The 15,772-nt window shown below is 36.0% G+C and overlaps 1 long non-coding RNA gene across 17 annotated transcripts in view; it reads left to right on the top strand.

Moving 5' to 3' along the window:
* The first annotated feature begins 550 nt into the window (after nt 1–550).
* The window catches only part of LOC102901364, a 278,672-nt gene continuing 263,450 nt past the window's right edge, over nt 551–15,772 (top strand). For all 17 annotated transcript variants that reach the window (XR_006598376.1, XR_002157540.3, XR_006598373.1 and 14 more), the window contains exons 1-2: nt 551–662; nt 7,800–7,848. This is a non-coding gene — a long non-coding RNA (uncharacterized LOC102901364). The remainder of the gene's footprint in view (nt 663–7,799; nt 7,849–15,772) is intronic.

Raw genomic sequence — 15,772 nt, 5'->3', positions numbered from 1 at the left:
TAAAAATGGACACATTCCCTGGGAAAACGTCTCACCTAAAATTGCTTTCATAGGTGCAACTCCTTGCAACCTTTTTATAATTTCTGTAATGGGAAAAACCCGATTTAAATCATGCTACTCTGAATTCATTCAAAAACAGATAATGAATAACATTACTTGGCTTCTGCAATGACACAAGGCATGGAATAATAAACTACGTTACAGTGAGACCCTCTTCGTCCTAGATCTTGTGGAGCTGTTTATCAGAAGGTCAGTAGCAATGCTATTTCTATTGGAGCATTTTCATTTACAAAATTAACATATTTGAAAAATGACTTTCAATAATGACACAAAGCATAAATATAAAAATCTGTACACGCTATAGCTCGTATAAAACATTTTTTGGCATCAATTATTGTTGTAATTTAGGCTGAATAATGCCAGCTATTTTGCTGCTGTGCTGAAGTCCTCTTTTTTGAGCCCACAATGAACCTGTAATACTTATGGAAAGAGTTACCATAGCAACCTATATTGATGTCACAAGCTCAGGCTTCTGACTTCATTGCATAATGCGGTAGCAAGTGGATTTGCAGCAGAAACACCCTGCTAAAGAACAAGTATCTTGGTTCCCAGCAAAGAGGACAAAGGAGAACAGCAAGTTATAGGGAGTTGAATGCTGGATTGTGAGTCAGATTGTCTGAGTTCTTATTTTAAACCTGCTTCTCACTTGTTGCCTTGTTTTGAGTAATCGTGTTTACATGTGTGCACTGAGGTTTGAAGCAAGAAATCTCCTATCTCTGGGATAGACATAGAAGAGAAAACTCAGTATTTAATGTGTTAGCATTTGGGGGACATCTTAATAAGGCTAAAGCTCCCTAAAGATAACTTGGAAAGCAAGGAATTACTGATGTCTTGTAGTAGGTAACTGGCTAGCTCACAAAGATAAAGAGAACACTTTGGAAAAAAAGCATAGAGCTAGGGTTTTTGATTTTGATTTTTTGAAATAGTAATGGGTAAAGGGTATGATTGATGTCCTAATCTTAACTTTAATAAGAATGTGGAGAACTCTTACATAAATATGTCATATTACATAGCTGTATCTATTTAAGGATGTTTTGTTATGTCTCAGAGAAGAGAAAGATTAATCTGTATCTGTTAGTGGGTATGATGCTTCTCATGTTTACACTGTGTACATTAAATCATAAATGTTTATTTTATCATGCAAATGTTTATCCTCATTAGAAAACAATTAAATAAGTGAAGTGGCTTTGCTAATTTAAAATAAAATTAAAAAAAATTAATGATATCCTGTTTTTAGACAGGCCTACTCTTTCCTTTGGAACCCTATAACCTGTCCATTATATCAATCGGTCTAGGTTTTTATTATATAGTAAATTTCAGAATTGAGCTTCTTTTGGTATTTGAAAAGGCATTTAAACAAATAAACTTCCTCACCAGGAACTAAGGTGAAAACATGGTGTAGCTTTTCATTTTATCTAAGGTAACAAGCTAGAACATTTTGATAGAACTATGGCCCTTCCCACCCCCTCTTTCCATATGTTTCAAAATCATTCCAAAATATCAGCGAGGATTTAACATGCTAAAAAACTTCATTAGCTAAATTCCCTGTTAAATAACCCTCAGAAAGAAATAAGTCATTTTTCAGGTCTTAGAAAAATTTTAAGTTACTGTTGAAAAAGGTAGAGCAAGGTGGAAGCTGGGGCCATGTTTTTGATAAGTTCTTAATTGCATTTGAACTCGTTATTATCTCACTGCACAAGTCATTTGTGTGAGTCATAAAATCTTGCAAAATCTTTCAAAAATTAGAATTTGCTGTACAGTGTTTCATGGAATATCTAACAGTAAAAATTAGTTTTTTCATTATAGGCATTATGTTTATCCAACTAGCTAATGTGTTTTTTTCCTATACTAGGCAAAAGACTTTTCGTGTGTTTGTGTGAATTTAATTCAGCAGATTTTTATTAACTTTATTACCATGAGAAGGTCCTGAATAAACGTAGTAAAATTTTGTAAAAAAAAAAATCATACATTCTTCATTTTTTTTCATCTTAAGCAAAGAGAGGAATCAGTAAAAATGGTTGTTTCCTTTCTGAATTCTACTTTGTTCCTTGCTCTAAATTCTACCATTTCGAAGTACAACTCCTTTAAATAACAGAGACTAAACATCGCTGAAAGTCACATCAAGAAATCACACCTATAGAAGGAGCTATAGCTATTTTGTTTTGTTTTGTGATCACACTGAGGTCCAATAGATTCAAATAACTTGCCCAAAGTTAACTGGTGGAAGAATACATACCTCAACTAAGGATCGTTCTACCACATCAAAGTGTCCTGATCCTGCCTGATGGCTTTTATCCAGAGTCATCTCCCTTTTAGATAGTCTGATATATAGTCCTTTTCTTCTTATTTTTTCTTAATTTCTTGGTTTTATTTTTTCCCCTAAAAAATCTCACTAGAGATTAGAGAAAAATTTATTAGTCTTTTCAAAGAGCCAACTTTCGGCTTTACTTATTGCTCTCATGTATCTTTTACTGTGTAACAATCTACCCTCAAAACATACTGGTTTAAAACAACCACTATTTCATTATCTCATGATTTTGTGGGTTAAGAATTCAGGTAGGGTCATTCTTTTGCTTCTTGTGGTATTGACTAAGTTTATGGGGTGGTATTTGGTTGGTGGTTGGCGTGGTCTGGAGAGTCTCGGATTGCTTCACTCAGGTGCCTGATGCCTGAGCAAGGAAACCTAGAAGGCTAAGCTTAGATGGGTTTCTCCCTGTAACCATGTAACACAGGGCTTCTCCACATGGCCTTTCCAATGGAGTTTTGAGACTTCTTACATTGCAATTTGGAACTCTAAGAATGTACAGGAAAATGGGAAGTAGAAATGGCAAGTTTTCTTAAAGTCTAGACCTAGAACTGGCAAAATATCACTTCTGCCATACTTTTAGAGCAGTCATAGAACAAAGATTAAAGGGGAAGGGAAATAGATCTCTCCTGTCAAAGGAAAGAGTGTCAAAGAGTTGGAGCTATCTTTATTCTATCGCATTGATTCTGTGTTGTATTTTAGTCTTCTATTTCAACAATCTATTATTTTCTTTGTATCTTCCATCTGTTTTCTTTGTTTATATTCTATCATTCACTCTCCCCCCTTCTTAGGTTGGATGTTTAAATCATTCTTTTTCATCATTTCCTCATCTAATATAAGCCCTGAAGGGTAAATTTTTTTTTCCAATTACAGCTTTCATTGCATTTCAAAGTTTTAGCTATATTGTTATTTTGCTCATTGTTCAGTTTTTTCCCAGTGTTCCATTATCATTTCTTTTGTGATCTATGCGTTATTTGGAAGTGTGGTTTTAAAATTTCAATCCCATAGGGTCTTAATATTAACAATGTATCTACTTGGGACTTAAAAGACATTCATCAAATACAATGGATTATCCTTTTTTGGATCCTGACTTGAACAAACTTAAGAAAACATATGAGATAATCGAGGGAAATTTGAACACTGACTGGATATTTGGGGAATTTTTATATATTAAAAAATATATATAATGGTATTATAGTGATGTTAAAAGTGTCCTTTTTAAATAGAGTTAGAAATATTTATGGAATGAATTTACTTCAGAAAAATTCAGATGGGAGTGGGCATATAGATGATAAAAGATTGACTATGAGTTAGATAACTGATGAAGACAACTGAAGGATACAAGCATTCCATATTCGCGCATGTGAACTTCTTCATAAGTTGTCAAAAGTTTACCTTATAATAATTTCTCATTTAGTTGCATTGTGGCTAGAGAATTAGAGTATATTGAGTATATATATGAATTATATATTCAAATATATATATACACAAAAATACAAAGATTATATATATTCTTTCTATACGATGTAGCGAATACATTGCACACACACACACACACACACAAATAATGAGCTTATTTTATGGACTGATGTATTAAATTTTGTGTACTTGAGAAGTAAATATGGAATATCTTTCTTTCTTTCTCTCTCTGTTTATCTATATATATCCGTTAAATCAAGGTTGGCAGTCCAAAGATTTTTTTTTAGTTTTTTTAAATAGATTTTGAAAAGATTTTTTATAGATTCTTTTTCCTCCTAAAACTATGGAGATTGAGAAATAATTGAGAAATTTAGAAATCCATTAAATCATGGTTGGTAGTCCAAAGAATTTTTTAGGTTATTTTAAATAGATTTTAAAAATATTTTTTATAGATTCATATAGATTTTTCCTGCTTAAACTATGGATAATTGAGAAATGTGTATTTCATCCTCACATTATTATGATTATTTGTCAATTTCTCTCTGTAGTTCTTGAATGTTTTGCAGTATGTAATTTAAGATAGGTTCGTAATACATATCTAAGTGTTAAATCTTATTGGTAATTTGAAATTTAATCTTCACACAGTATCACCTCTTCTTCCTGATAGTTTTTTATTTACCTTAAAGACTATTTTTTTTTGATATTAATATAACTCTCCCAGCTTTCTTTTGGCTATTATTTTGTGGATATCTCTCTCAATCATGTTTTGCTTTCATATTTTAGGTTATGTCTTTCATAAGAGCATGTAATTGAATTTTTGTTTACCTAGCCTTAAAATTTCTGTTTTTAACTGGAAAATTTGGCCTATACACATAAATATTGTGATTAGTGATAATATTTATTTATTTCTATGATCTTAATTTGTACTTTCTGTTTGTCCATTTTTTTCTATGCTTCTTTCCTTCTTTCTTTCTTAGCGTTCGTATCATGTCATTCATACTATCTGGACATACTCCTTTCTTCAATCCTCTGTTGGCTGATTTGAATTGTGCTTGGTATTTCCCTTAATCTGACCTGTCATTTACCATATTTTATAGAAACTGTTAAATTTTCCATCTTTTAAAGGAAAATTTCCAGATATTCTAACATAGATAAATGCTTTAGCTTTAAAATTTTTGGTTACTTCAGAAGTTTTAGGATAGAGTTGCTGAACAGATGGGATATAACAGTATTCTTTAAACTAGAAGTCCTTGGGGCCTGGATGGCTCAGTCAGTTGAACATCTGACTTTGGCTCAGGTCATGATCTCATGGTTCATGATTTCAAGCCCTACATCGGGCTCTCAGCTGTCAGCACCGAGCTTTCTTTGGATCTATGTTCCCCTCTCTCTCTGCCCCTCCCCACCCTACTCTCTCTCAAAAAATAAGTAAAAACATGACAAAAAATAAACTGGAAGTCCTTAAACTGCATTTGAGGAATAAGGCCTGAGCTTGAAATTCTAGTGAATAATAGAATAAAAAATGAAGCTGAACTTAATGTTGATGGATTGACGATGCAGGGAGCCACTTAATGTTACAGTTATCAAAAGAGTAAAAGTTATCAAACTTTTCTCCTAGAAGAGAAGGTGACCTGATGAGAGCTGTTGGAAAAGATGGCAATTGTGAATAATAGGTACTGAGTTAGGAGGACCTGATCTCCGGGAAGCCAGGTTAGGAGCCCTTTTTAAATTAATCGGAGATGATGGCCAAAGGGCTGAATGAAGATGTGAACTAGGGTCTGGAAATGAAAGCTATTCTCTGACTTAAGCATTGGTAGTTATGTAAGAAGAAGTTGACGGAAAGAGAAGGAAGCAACATGGCAGTGATAATTGCTACTGAACTGAGCAATTAGAGCATCATGGCTTCCTGCTACCTTCTCTGTTTATATCACAATCTGCTGCTACTAGCTACATCCCTTATTTTTTTATTTCAGAGTTCCCTAGAGAGGAATTCAACTTGTTCGGCTTCTTTTCGCACCAGGTCTAGAGTCTTGCTTGCTGGCTTAGTTAGTGGATGAGCAGCCTTTGTGGTGGGTGTGCACTGGTACGGAATAGTCCCCTGAAAAGTGGGGAGGATTATCTGATACAGACATCACCATATCCCCCTAGCAGGGACTGTGATCTGAGCAGGTCTCTTAGTCTCAGCACCCCAGAAAGCAGAGTCTGACCTAAGAATTTATGTGACTTTTTATCAAGGCAGGCAGGAATGAGTGTAAAAGAAATCTTATGGTAGGGAGAGAGGGAAAGCTGGCCAGAGGGTGTGTTGTTGAACTATTAGCACTGATGTAGCTTGCTTCGTGTTGTAGGGGTGTCCTGTGTAAGGCCACATCAACTGCATCTCAGAGAGATCATCATAGAGACTTGAGAAAGAGGAAGGACTTATTTGTTGTTGTTGGCCATTGGTTGACAGTTTGCTCTATTAGGACTTAACTCCCTGAAGTTCCAGACTGGACAATTGTGGGCCTTTTAACAAGATTGCTCACACCTCAGTGTCAGTAAGGAAGTTCTGGGTTGGTGAGAAATGCCCGGTTTGGTGCGGTCTTAAAGTAAGGTACTGTCATGTTCTGCCTGAATGAGATCATTCCCAACTCAAGCAGGCCTGGTTACTGAAGCAGTGGTTGAAACAAAATACACATGAAGTAGAGAGATTGTGAATTGGCATGTAGGAGGTGGTGGATACAGAAGACAATGATGGACAAGCTAGTTAAGGGGGTGAGGATGGGCCAGGAGCAGAGGACACAAAGGCACTTTCATATCCCAAAGTCTTAAACAGAATAATTCAAATAAAGCCCAATAAGTATTTAATGAGCCTCTACTCTTTGCAAGAAACTGAATTTATATCCCCCAAAATGGGGTGCCTGGGTGGCTCAGTCGGTTAAGCATCTGACTTCGGACCAGGTCACGATCTCACGGTTCCTGAGATCAAGCCCCACGTCAGGCTCCGTGCTGACAGCTCAGAGCCTGGAGCCTGCTTCAGATTCTATGTCTCCCCCTCTCTCTGCCCCTCCCCAGCTCATGCTCACACTCTGTCTCTGTCAAAAGTAAATAAACTTAAAAAAAAACTTTTATATCCCTGAAAGTAAGCAAGAAGCTTTAACATCAAGTGGAGGAAATAGATGTATATACATGTGAAATACAAGACACCATGTGTTAATATCATCCTCTATGATAAACATACACAAGAGGAGCACAGTGGAGGCAGTGGTGAATTTTGCTTGCAGGAGTAACAGAGTCTTTGTAGAAAGTTCCATGTGGCCTTAACGATTAAAGTTAAAATTTTGATAAACATGTGAGGGCTATTTCCTTATAAAATATTTACAACAAATCTTTAGAGCAACTGTATCTCTGCATCTGTATTTTATTAAAATGACACCCTTACATTTTAGATATTTCACACTGAAAAGAGAAATGAGAAATTGAAAGTTTGAAAACAATTTATTTTTCCTTTATCTGGAAGTGAATAGTACTTTTTTTCATGTTTCCGCACAACGCCTGTGGGTTTATTTTAAAAATGATTTGCCAGAATCTTTACATAGTTTCTTGAAATGGAATTAATATTAAAAATTGCCTTCTGTGTTCCTTGTCTTTCTCCCTCCATGTAGAGAATGAAGGAGTGAACAGGTGAAGAGCTGAAGGAATGGGGGCTGCAGGAAAACAAAATACAGATCTTGAGATGGATTAGAAAGATTAGGTATTTTGAGTTTTCTGGAACAAAATCTGATGCTGCTGCCAGGGAACACTTTCCTGGTCTGAATTTGTTTTCCCAAAGAAATGAAATAAGGTTGAAGAGATGTTGTAAATGGGGCAGACAGAACCCAGGCAGTGAAAGAGAGCTAGGCACAGGAATGGAGAGCTATGACTCTGGGGCTAGCCTAACTGTAACAGTGACTAGATTGTTCATCCTGACCAACCTTTATCTTTTTTTTTTTTTTAATTTTAATTCCAGTGTAGTTAACATACAGTGTTCTATTTATTTTAGGTGTACAATATGGTGATTCAAGTCTATTCCTTGCTCAGTGCTCATCATGGTAAGTGTACTCTTGATCCCCTTCACCTATTTTATCCATCCTCCACCCTCCTCCCCTCTGGTCTCCATCAGTTTGTTCCCTGTATTTAAGAATCTGGGTATTTTTGTCTTTTTTTCATTTGTTTATTTGTTTGAGTGAAATCATATGGTATTTATCTTTCTCTGACATATTCTGCTTACTATTTTACTCTCTATATCCATCCATGTTGTTGCAAAAGGCAACATTTAATTCTTTTTTATACCTGAGTAATATTCCATTATGTATATTATATATATATCTTTATCCCTTTGTGTATATCTAACCCTTCATATATTGATGGACACTTGAGGTGCTTCTATTGTTAATGGAATTGGCTATTGTTAATAATGGCTATTGTTAATAATGCTGTGATAAATGTAGGGGTGCATATAACTTTTCAAATTAGTATTTTCATATTCTTTGGGTAAATACCAAAGTAGTGGAATTACTGGGTCATATGATAATTCTAGTTTTAATGTTTTGAGTAACCACTCTAATTTTTTCTGCAGTCGCTGCACCAATTTGCATTCTCATCAACAGTGTACGAGGGTTTCTTTTTCTTCACATCCTCACCAACACTTGTTGTTTCTTATGTTTTTGATTTTAACCATTCTGACAGGTTGAGGTGGTATTGTGATTTGATTTACATTTCTCTGATGATTAATGATGTTGAGAATCTTTCCATATGTCTGTCGGCCATCTGGATGACTTCTTTGGAGAAATGTTTGTTCATGTCTTCTATCCATTTTTCAATGGGATTTTGTTTTGTTTTGTTTTTTCTTGGTGTTGAGTTGTATAAGTTCTTTATATAGTTGGGGTACTAACCCCTTATTGGATGTATCATTTGAAAATATCTTCTCCCATTCAGTAGGTTGTCTTTTAATTTCCTTTGCTGTTCCTTTTAATTTCCTTCACTTTGATGTAGTCCCAATAATTAATTTTTACTTTTATTTCCTTGTCTTAGGAGGCTTACCTAGAAAAATGTTGCTACAGCTGATGTCAGAAAAATTACTGCCCATTCTCTCTTCTAGGATTTTTATGGTTTCAGGTCTCACATTGAGGTCTTGAATCCATTTTGAGTTAATTTTTCTGTATGGTGTAAGAAAGTGGTCCAGTTTCATTTTTTTTTATGTGTAGTTGTCCAGTTTTCCCAACACTGTTTGTTGAAGAGACTTTTTCCCATTATATATTTTCTTACCTCCTTTGTCAAAGATTAATTGACCATATAATCACGGGTTTATTTCTGGACTCTCCATTCTGTTCTATTGATCTATGTGTCTGTTTTTATTCCAGTATCATGTTGTTTTAATTACTACAGCTTTGGAGTGTATCTTGAAATCTGGGATTGTGATACCTCCAGTTTTATTCTTCTTTTTCAAGATTGCTTTGGCTATTTGGGATTTTTTTTTTTTTGTAGTTCCATACAAATTTTAGGATTATTTGTTCTAGTTCTGTGAAAAATGCTTTTGGTATTTTGATAGGAATTTCATTAAATGTGTAGATTTCTTTGGATAGTATGGATATTTTAACAATATTTGTTCTTCCAATCCATGAGCATGAACTATCTTTCCATTTGTTTGTGTCATTTTCAATTTCTTTCAGCAATGTTTTACAGTTTTTGAAGTACAAGTCTTTCACCTCCTTGGTTAAGTTTATTCCTAGATATTTTAATATTTTTGGTGCAGTTATAAATGGGATTGTTTTCTTAATTTCCATTTCTGCTATTTCATTATTAGTGTATAAAAATGTAATGAATTTCTTTATATTGATTTTGTATCCTGCAACCTTACTGAATTCATTTATCAGTTCTAGCCATTTTTTTTGGTGGAGTCTAGGATTTTCTCTATATAGTATGATGTCATCTGCAAATAGTGAGAATTTTACTTCTTCCTTATCAATTTGGATGCCTTTTATGTGTGTGTGTGTATGTGTGTGTGTGTGTGTGTGTGTGTGTGTGTGTGTGCTGTCGCTAAGATTTCCAGTACTATGTTGAATACAACTGGTGAGAGTGGACATCCTTGTCCTCTTTCTGACCTTAGGAGAAAAGTTCTCAGGACTTTTTGCCAATGGCCATGATGTTAGCTGTGGTTTCTTTATATATGGCCCTTATTACATTGATGTATATTCCCTTTAAACCCACACTGAGGGTTTTTTATCATGAATGGATGTTGTACTTTGTCAAATTATTTTTTCTGCATCTATTTAATCTATGTTCATCAGAGATATTGGCCTGTTTTAGTTCTCTTTTTCAGTGGTATCTTTATCTAGTTTTGGTATCAGGGTAATGCTGGCCTCATAGAATGAGTTTGGAAGCTTTCCTTCCTCTTTTAATTTTTTTGCAATAGTTTGAGAAGAATGGAGAATAGCTCTTCTTTAAATGTTTGGTAGAATTCACCTGTGAAGTCATCTGGTCCTAGACTTTTGTTTGTTGGGAGTTTTTTGATTGCTGATTCAATTTCATTGCTGGTTATCTGTCCATTCAAATTTTTCTATTTCTTCCTGGTTCAGTTTTGGGAAATTATATGTTTCTAGGAATTTTTCTATTTCTTCTAGGTTGCACAATTTGTTGGCATATAATTTTTCATAATATGTTCTTAAAATCCTTTGTATTTCTGTGGTATCAGTAGTTACTTCTCTTTCATTTCTGATTTTGTTGGAGTCCTCTCTCTCTCTCTCTCTCTCTCTCTCTCTCTCTCTCTCTCTTTTGGTGAGTCTGACTAAAAGTTTATCAATTTTGTTGATATTTTCAAAGAACACCTCCTGGTTTCATTGTTCTATTGTGGTTTTTTTTGTTTGTTTCTATTTCATTTATTTCTGTAAACTTTATTATTTATTCTGTAACCTTTATTATTTCCTTCCTTCTACTGATTTTGGGTTTTGTTTGTTCTTTTTCTACGTTCTTTAAATATAAGTTTAGGTTGTTTATTTGAGGGTTTTTTTTTTTTTTGCTTCTTGACATAGGTGTGTATTGCCATAAACTTGCCTCTTAAAACCCATTTTGCTGTATCCCAAAGATTTTGTACCATTGTGTTATCATTTTCATTTGTATCCATGTATTTTTTGATTTCCTCTTTGATTTCTTGGTTGCCCTAGTCATCTTTTAGTAGCATTTTATCCTCCAAGTATTTGTGTTCTGTCCAGCTTTTTACTTGGGGTGACCAAGCTTTGTCTTAATTCCTAAAGTGTGGAGATGTCTCTCTCTCTCTCTTTTTTTCCTTTAGGGGAGAATTATTAGCCCTCATTTGTGGCCTGGCTAGTAGGGTTTACCATTGACTACAACATTATTTCAGTATCACAAAAATAAAATGTGTAATATCATGCTCACATTTGATTAAAGCATGTTTAACATATGTAAATGTCATATTGCTTTGCAAAATAAAGACATACTAAAATAAATATATAAATAGTGTAGGCTATTCTACCAGTTATCCCACTCAATTTGTGCATAGAGATGGGAATCTGCCTTTTCACCTGTTGGCCTCAGTTCCACTTACCTCCTATGGATTATGAGAATCGTGCTAATTGGAATATGAATCTACTATCAGAATCTATGTCTATAGAGATGTTTCTTTTTTTTCAACGTTTATTTATTTTTGGGACAGAGAGAGACAGAGCATGAACGGGAGAGGGGCAGAGAGAGAGGGAGACACAGAATCGGAAACAGGCTCCAGGCTCTGAGCCATCAGCCCAGAGCCCGACGCGGGGCTCGAACTCACAGACCGCGAGATCGTGACCTGGCTGAAGTCGGACGCTTAACCGACTGCGCCACCCAAGCGCCCCTATAGAGATGTTTTTGAGATGACATGGCTCTCAAACTCAAGCCAGCTTGTTCACCTGGGCTACGCTGAAGAATCAGCAATCTGTCCCAATAATGAATGGAAAATGACCTATGCCCGACTTCCTGAGGGACTATTCCAATACCAGACCTTACTAACAGATTTTCATGGGTAAATTTGATCAAGTGATATTTTCACTTTTAATCCTTCACTTTAGAACCAAGATGTAACTTGTGTAGAGTATGGAGTTTTCAGATATGAGAAAAGACTAAATGTTGGAACAGCTTAAGAAGAAAGGGTTTGTGGCAATATTGAGCCAATGTTCTCATAAATTGCCTTAGCCTTACTTTTTCAGCAGTAGGAAAGGTGAGCAGATCTACTAAGAGGGGAAGGCACCATGGTTGTCTGAGGATCAGAAACTTTTAAGTGGAGGCATTCTCTGCTTTCCCTTCTAGTTAGCTCCTCATTTCTGGAGCTTAGATCTTGCTCAGACTTCATTTTTTCGGTCCAGGTGCTTTAGAGCGCCAACCATGTTCTAGGCATTGGACTAAATGCTTTGTATAGTTTTATCTCATTAAAAATTTGTTAACATATCAAGAATTATTATTATTCCCCATTTACAAATAATGATGCTATGAAGTCTAGGTTATTTATTCAGCTAGTAGGTGAAGGAGGTAGGGTGGGATATGGATAAGTCTAACTGTAAAGCCTACGTCCTCTTTTCAGTATACAATATCCTCTCCTTTAAGCTTCAAATACTCTAGCTTTATTAGGGCATTTGTAGGGGTGACTTGGGTGCCCTTTGAAGGACTTTGTGAGTTCATTTCCTTTCACCCCTATGTAAGAAGTCTTTCCTGAGTTTCTGTGAATTATAAGGGTGAACCATTTCGTGTAGCATGGCCCAAAGACATTACATGGTTGTACCAGAAAGGAGGCTGTGTCCTGCCATAGTGGCTCAGCTACACTTTCTTTGATACCTGTTTGGACTTCATCAAAATCTTTTGTCTTGTGGTTTTGGTAGCGTTTGGGTAAAGCTTATATATGAGAGTGAATGGTTTAGTTTTCCTGATAGAAAGTTTAATTTAGCTCTCCAGCATGTTGCTTTTAGCTTGTTTGTAGATATAATCGTTTACTTAATGAGGATGCATCCTCCCTTTCAGAGTACAGACTTTAAAATGAATTTCCATAGATTTACATAAATTCCCTGGGGACCACTATCATGTGAGCAAAGAAAGAATTGCCCAGCTGTGTTCTGATTTAATGGAATTATGAAGCTTTAGGGTGTGGGCTCTGAAAAAGATATCTAGGGGAAATAGTCACTCAAATTGTTGGAGAAATAAACCGTTAAATGAATTTGCTCTCACTCAGATTGGAGATGATTTTAGAAGCCAGCATCAGCCAAAGTTTTAAAAAAAACTCATTTTAGGAAAAGTTGGTAAAAATGCTGTACATTTCAGAAATCACCTTTTATTTCTGAGAATGAGTGTTAATATTATATGACAACAGATTTTGCGTAGAGCATTTTTATTTTAAATGTGTTTAAAATGGAGAGAGTTAGCAAATGCTCTATATCTCATGCTGTCAACTCAAAATAACAGCATCTTTAGGTACACTTACTTTTAAATTTAATGTGAGTCCCCAATGTTATCTGGGCCACAGTTTATTAATGGTGGTCTGTATGTCTTTCACACCCCAATTCCTTCCTCAGTGATATGAAAAGATCTAAGAAGTTTTCGGCTTTTGGAGCTCAGAGATTTTACCTTCTGTCTAACTTACTTTGAATCTTTATTTTTTATTCTTTTTATTTTTTTAATGTTTATTTTTAAGAGAGAGAGAGAGTGAGCGAGCAGGGAAGGGACAGAGAGAGAGGGAGACATAGAATCTGAAGCAGGCTCCAGGCTCTGAGCTGTCAGCACAGAGCCCGATGTGGCTTTCGAACCCACAAACCACAAGATCATGACCTGAGCCGAAGTCAGATGTTTGACTGAGCCGCCCAGGGGCCCCTGAATCTTTCTTTAAATGGTGATGTCCCAATTACATTGTACTCTGTGATTGGTTCTATAGGTTGGTTACAATAACATAACAGCAATGGGAAGATTTCAAAATTCTCTTGGCCTTGGAGTATAGCCATGTGAATTAAGTCCTTTTCAAGATAATACCTCAGCATTAGCCAGGAGTCTACAAATATATATCTTTGGTTCAAAGAGGCTTACTCAAGAGTATGAATGGATTGATATTAATTTATATTCTGTGTTGGAAAAACAACCATTGATAGGAGTCCATAAGGTTCATCCTTGTGTATTAAAACATAAATTAGTCAATAAGTATTTAGCAGTGTATAGAAAATGCTTGAAGGTGGATACTAAAAAGGAATAAATATTTGTCCATGGCATTGGTATTTTTTAGCATCTATACAAAGAAACAATAATAATAACTAACATGTTTTGTGCACTTATTATGCTCCAGGATTTTCTTTTTGTCATCTGTCATAAACTTCACAACAACCTATGACTTAGGCCCTCTGATTATCCCATTTTACAGATAAGAAAACAGAAAGCTAAATCATTTGCCCCAAAGCTAGTATGGGGTAGCTAGGGTGGCAAATATGGCACATTGGCCCTGGAAGGTAGGATCTTTTTTCTCAAATTCCTATATGTATTTTAAAAAGTTTTTTTAAAATGTTTGTTCATTTTTGAGAGAGAGAGAGAGAGAGAGAGAGAGAGAGAGAGCAAATGGGGGAGAGGCAGAAAGAGAGGGAGTCTCAGAATCTAAAGCAGGCTCCAGGCTCTGAGCTGTCAGCACAGTCTGCCGAGGGGCTCGAACCCATGAACCGTGAGATTGTGATCGGAGCCGAAGTTGGACACTCAACCGACTGAGCCACCCAGGCGCCCCTCCTATAGATACTTTATTGTGGTTAAATGTACATATACAACATGGGCGTTATAAACACAGGTGTTCAAATATCTGTTTGAGTGCCTACTTTCAGTTCTTTGGGTATATACCAGAAGTGGAATTGCTACAACCTATGAAATTCAATGTTTAATTTCTTGAGGAATTGTATACTGTTTTCTATAGTGGCTGCACCATTTTAAACTTCCCCTGGCAGTGTACAAGGGTCGCAATTTTCTACCTTCTTGCTAACATTTTTTTTCTAATAGCCATTCTGATAGTATCTCATTGTGGTTTTGATTGTCATTTCCCTAGTGATTAGTGTTGTTGAGCATATTTTCATGTGCTTATTGGCCCACTTGTAAATCCTCTCTGGAAATATGTCTCTATATATCCTTTGTTCATTTTTAAATAGAGTTGTTTGGTGTGTTTTGAGTCATTGAAGTTCTTCATATATTCTGGATATTACTCCCTCATCAGATAATGCCTTCCACTATCTTCATAGTATCCTTTACATTCTTGCCTGTGTTCAGAGTCTATGCTCTTAACCACTACACTGAAGTATATAACCGAGGTTGTGACATTGCTACCACCATATCCCCTTATGATGAAATAAAGATAAGAGGCTGTGTTGTCAGGGGATGCATGAAGAAAGCAGTGAGACCTCGCACATTCTAGATGTGTTTAGTGCATATTTCTTGATGAGTCTGTTTTTGCATAATGACTGAAAAAAATGAGTCAGCTGTGTCGCATCCTCCCGTTCTTTGCCATGTATTTCTTGGCCATTCACAAGAAGAGGGGAGCAATGGGAAAGGGGGGTGGGTGCCTGGCTGTGAATGGAAGATACATCTGCCAATCTTTTAGCTTTAGATACATTGCCAGGACGTTTCTTTTCTTTTCTTTTTTTTAAAGGTCACTTATTTTGAGAGGGAGAGAGAGAGAGAGAGAAAGCGAACATGAGTGGGGGAGAGGCAGAGAGAGAAAGGGAGAGAGAGAATCCCAATCAGGCACTGCACTGTCAGGGCAGGGCCAGATGTGGGGCTCAAGCCCATGAACTGTGAGATCATGACCTGAGCCAACACCAAGAGTCAGACGCTTAACTGGTTGAGCCAACCGCATGCCCCACCAGGGTGTTTTCTGGCAGAAGTTTGATTTAACTTGACTTAAAGAGGTGAAACAAAACCTCTCTTCACTCTCATTCACTGCCTGCGTCCAGAAACTCACTTTTCCTTGGAGCTTAA

This window comes from Felis catus, chromosome B2 (assembly GCF_018350175.1).
Source record: "Felis catus isolate Fca126 chromosome B2, F.catus_Fca126_mat1.0, whole genome shotgun sequence".
Classification (NCBI taxonomy): Eukaryota; Metazoa; Chordata; class Mammalia; order Carnivora; family Felidae; genus Felis; species Felis catus.
Note: the sequence above shows the minus strand (reverse complement) of the source record. Positions and strands in the feature narration are given on the sequence as shown.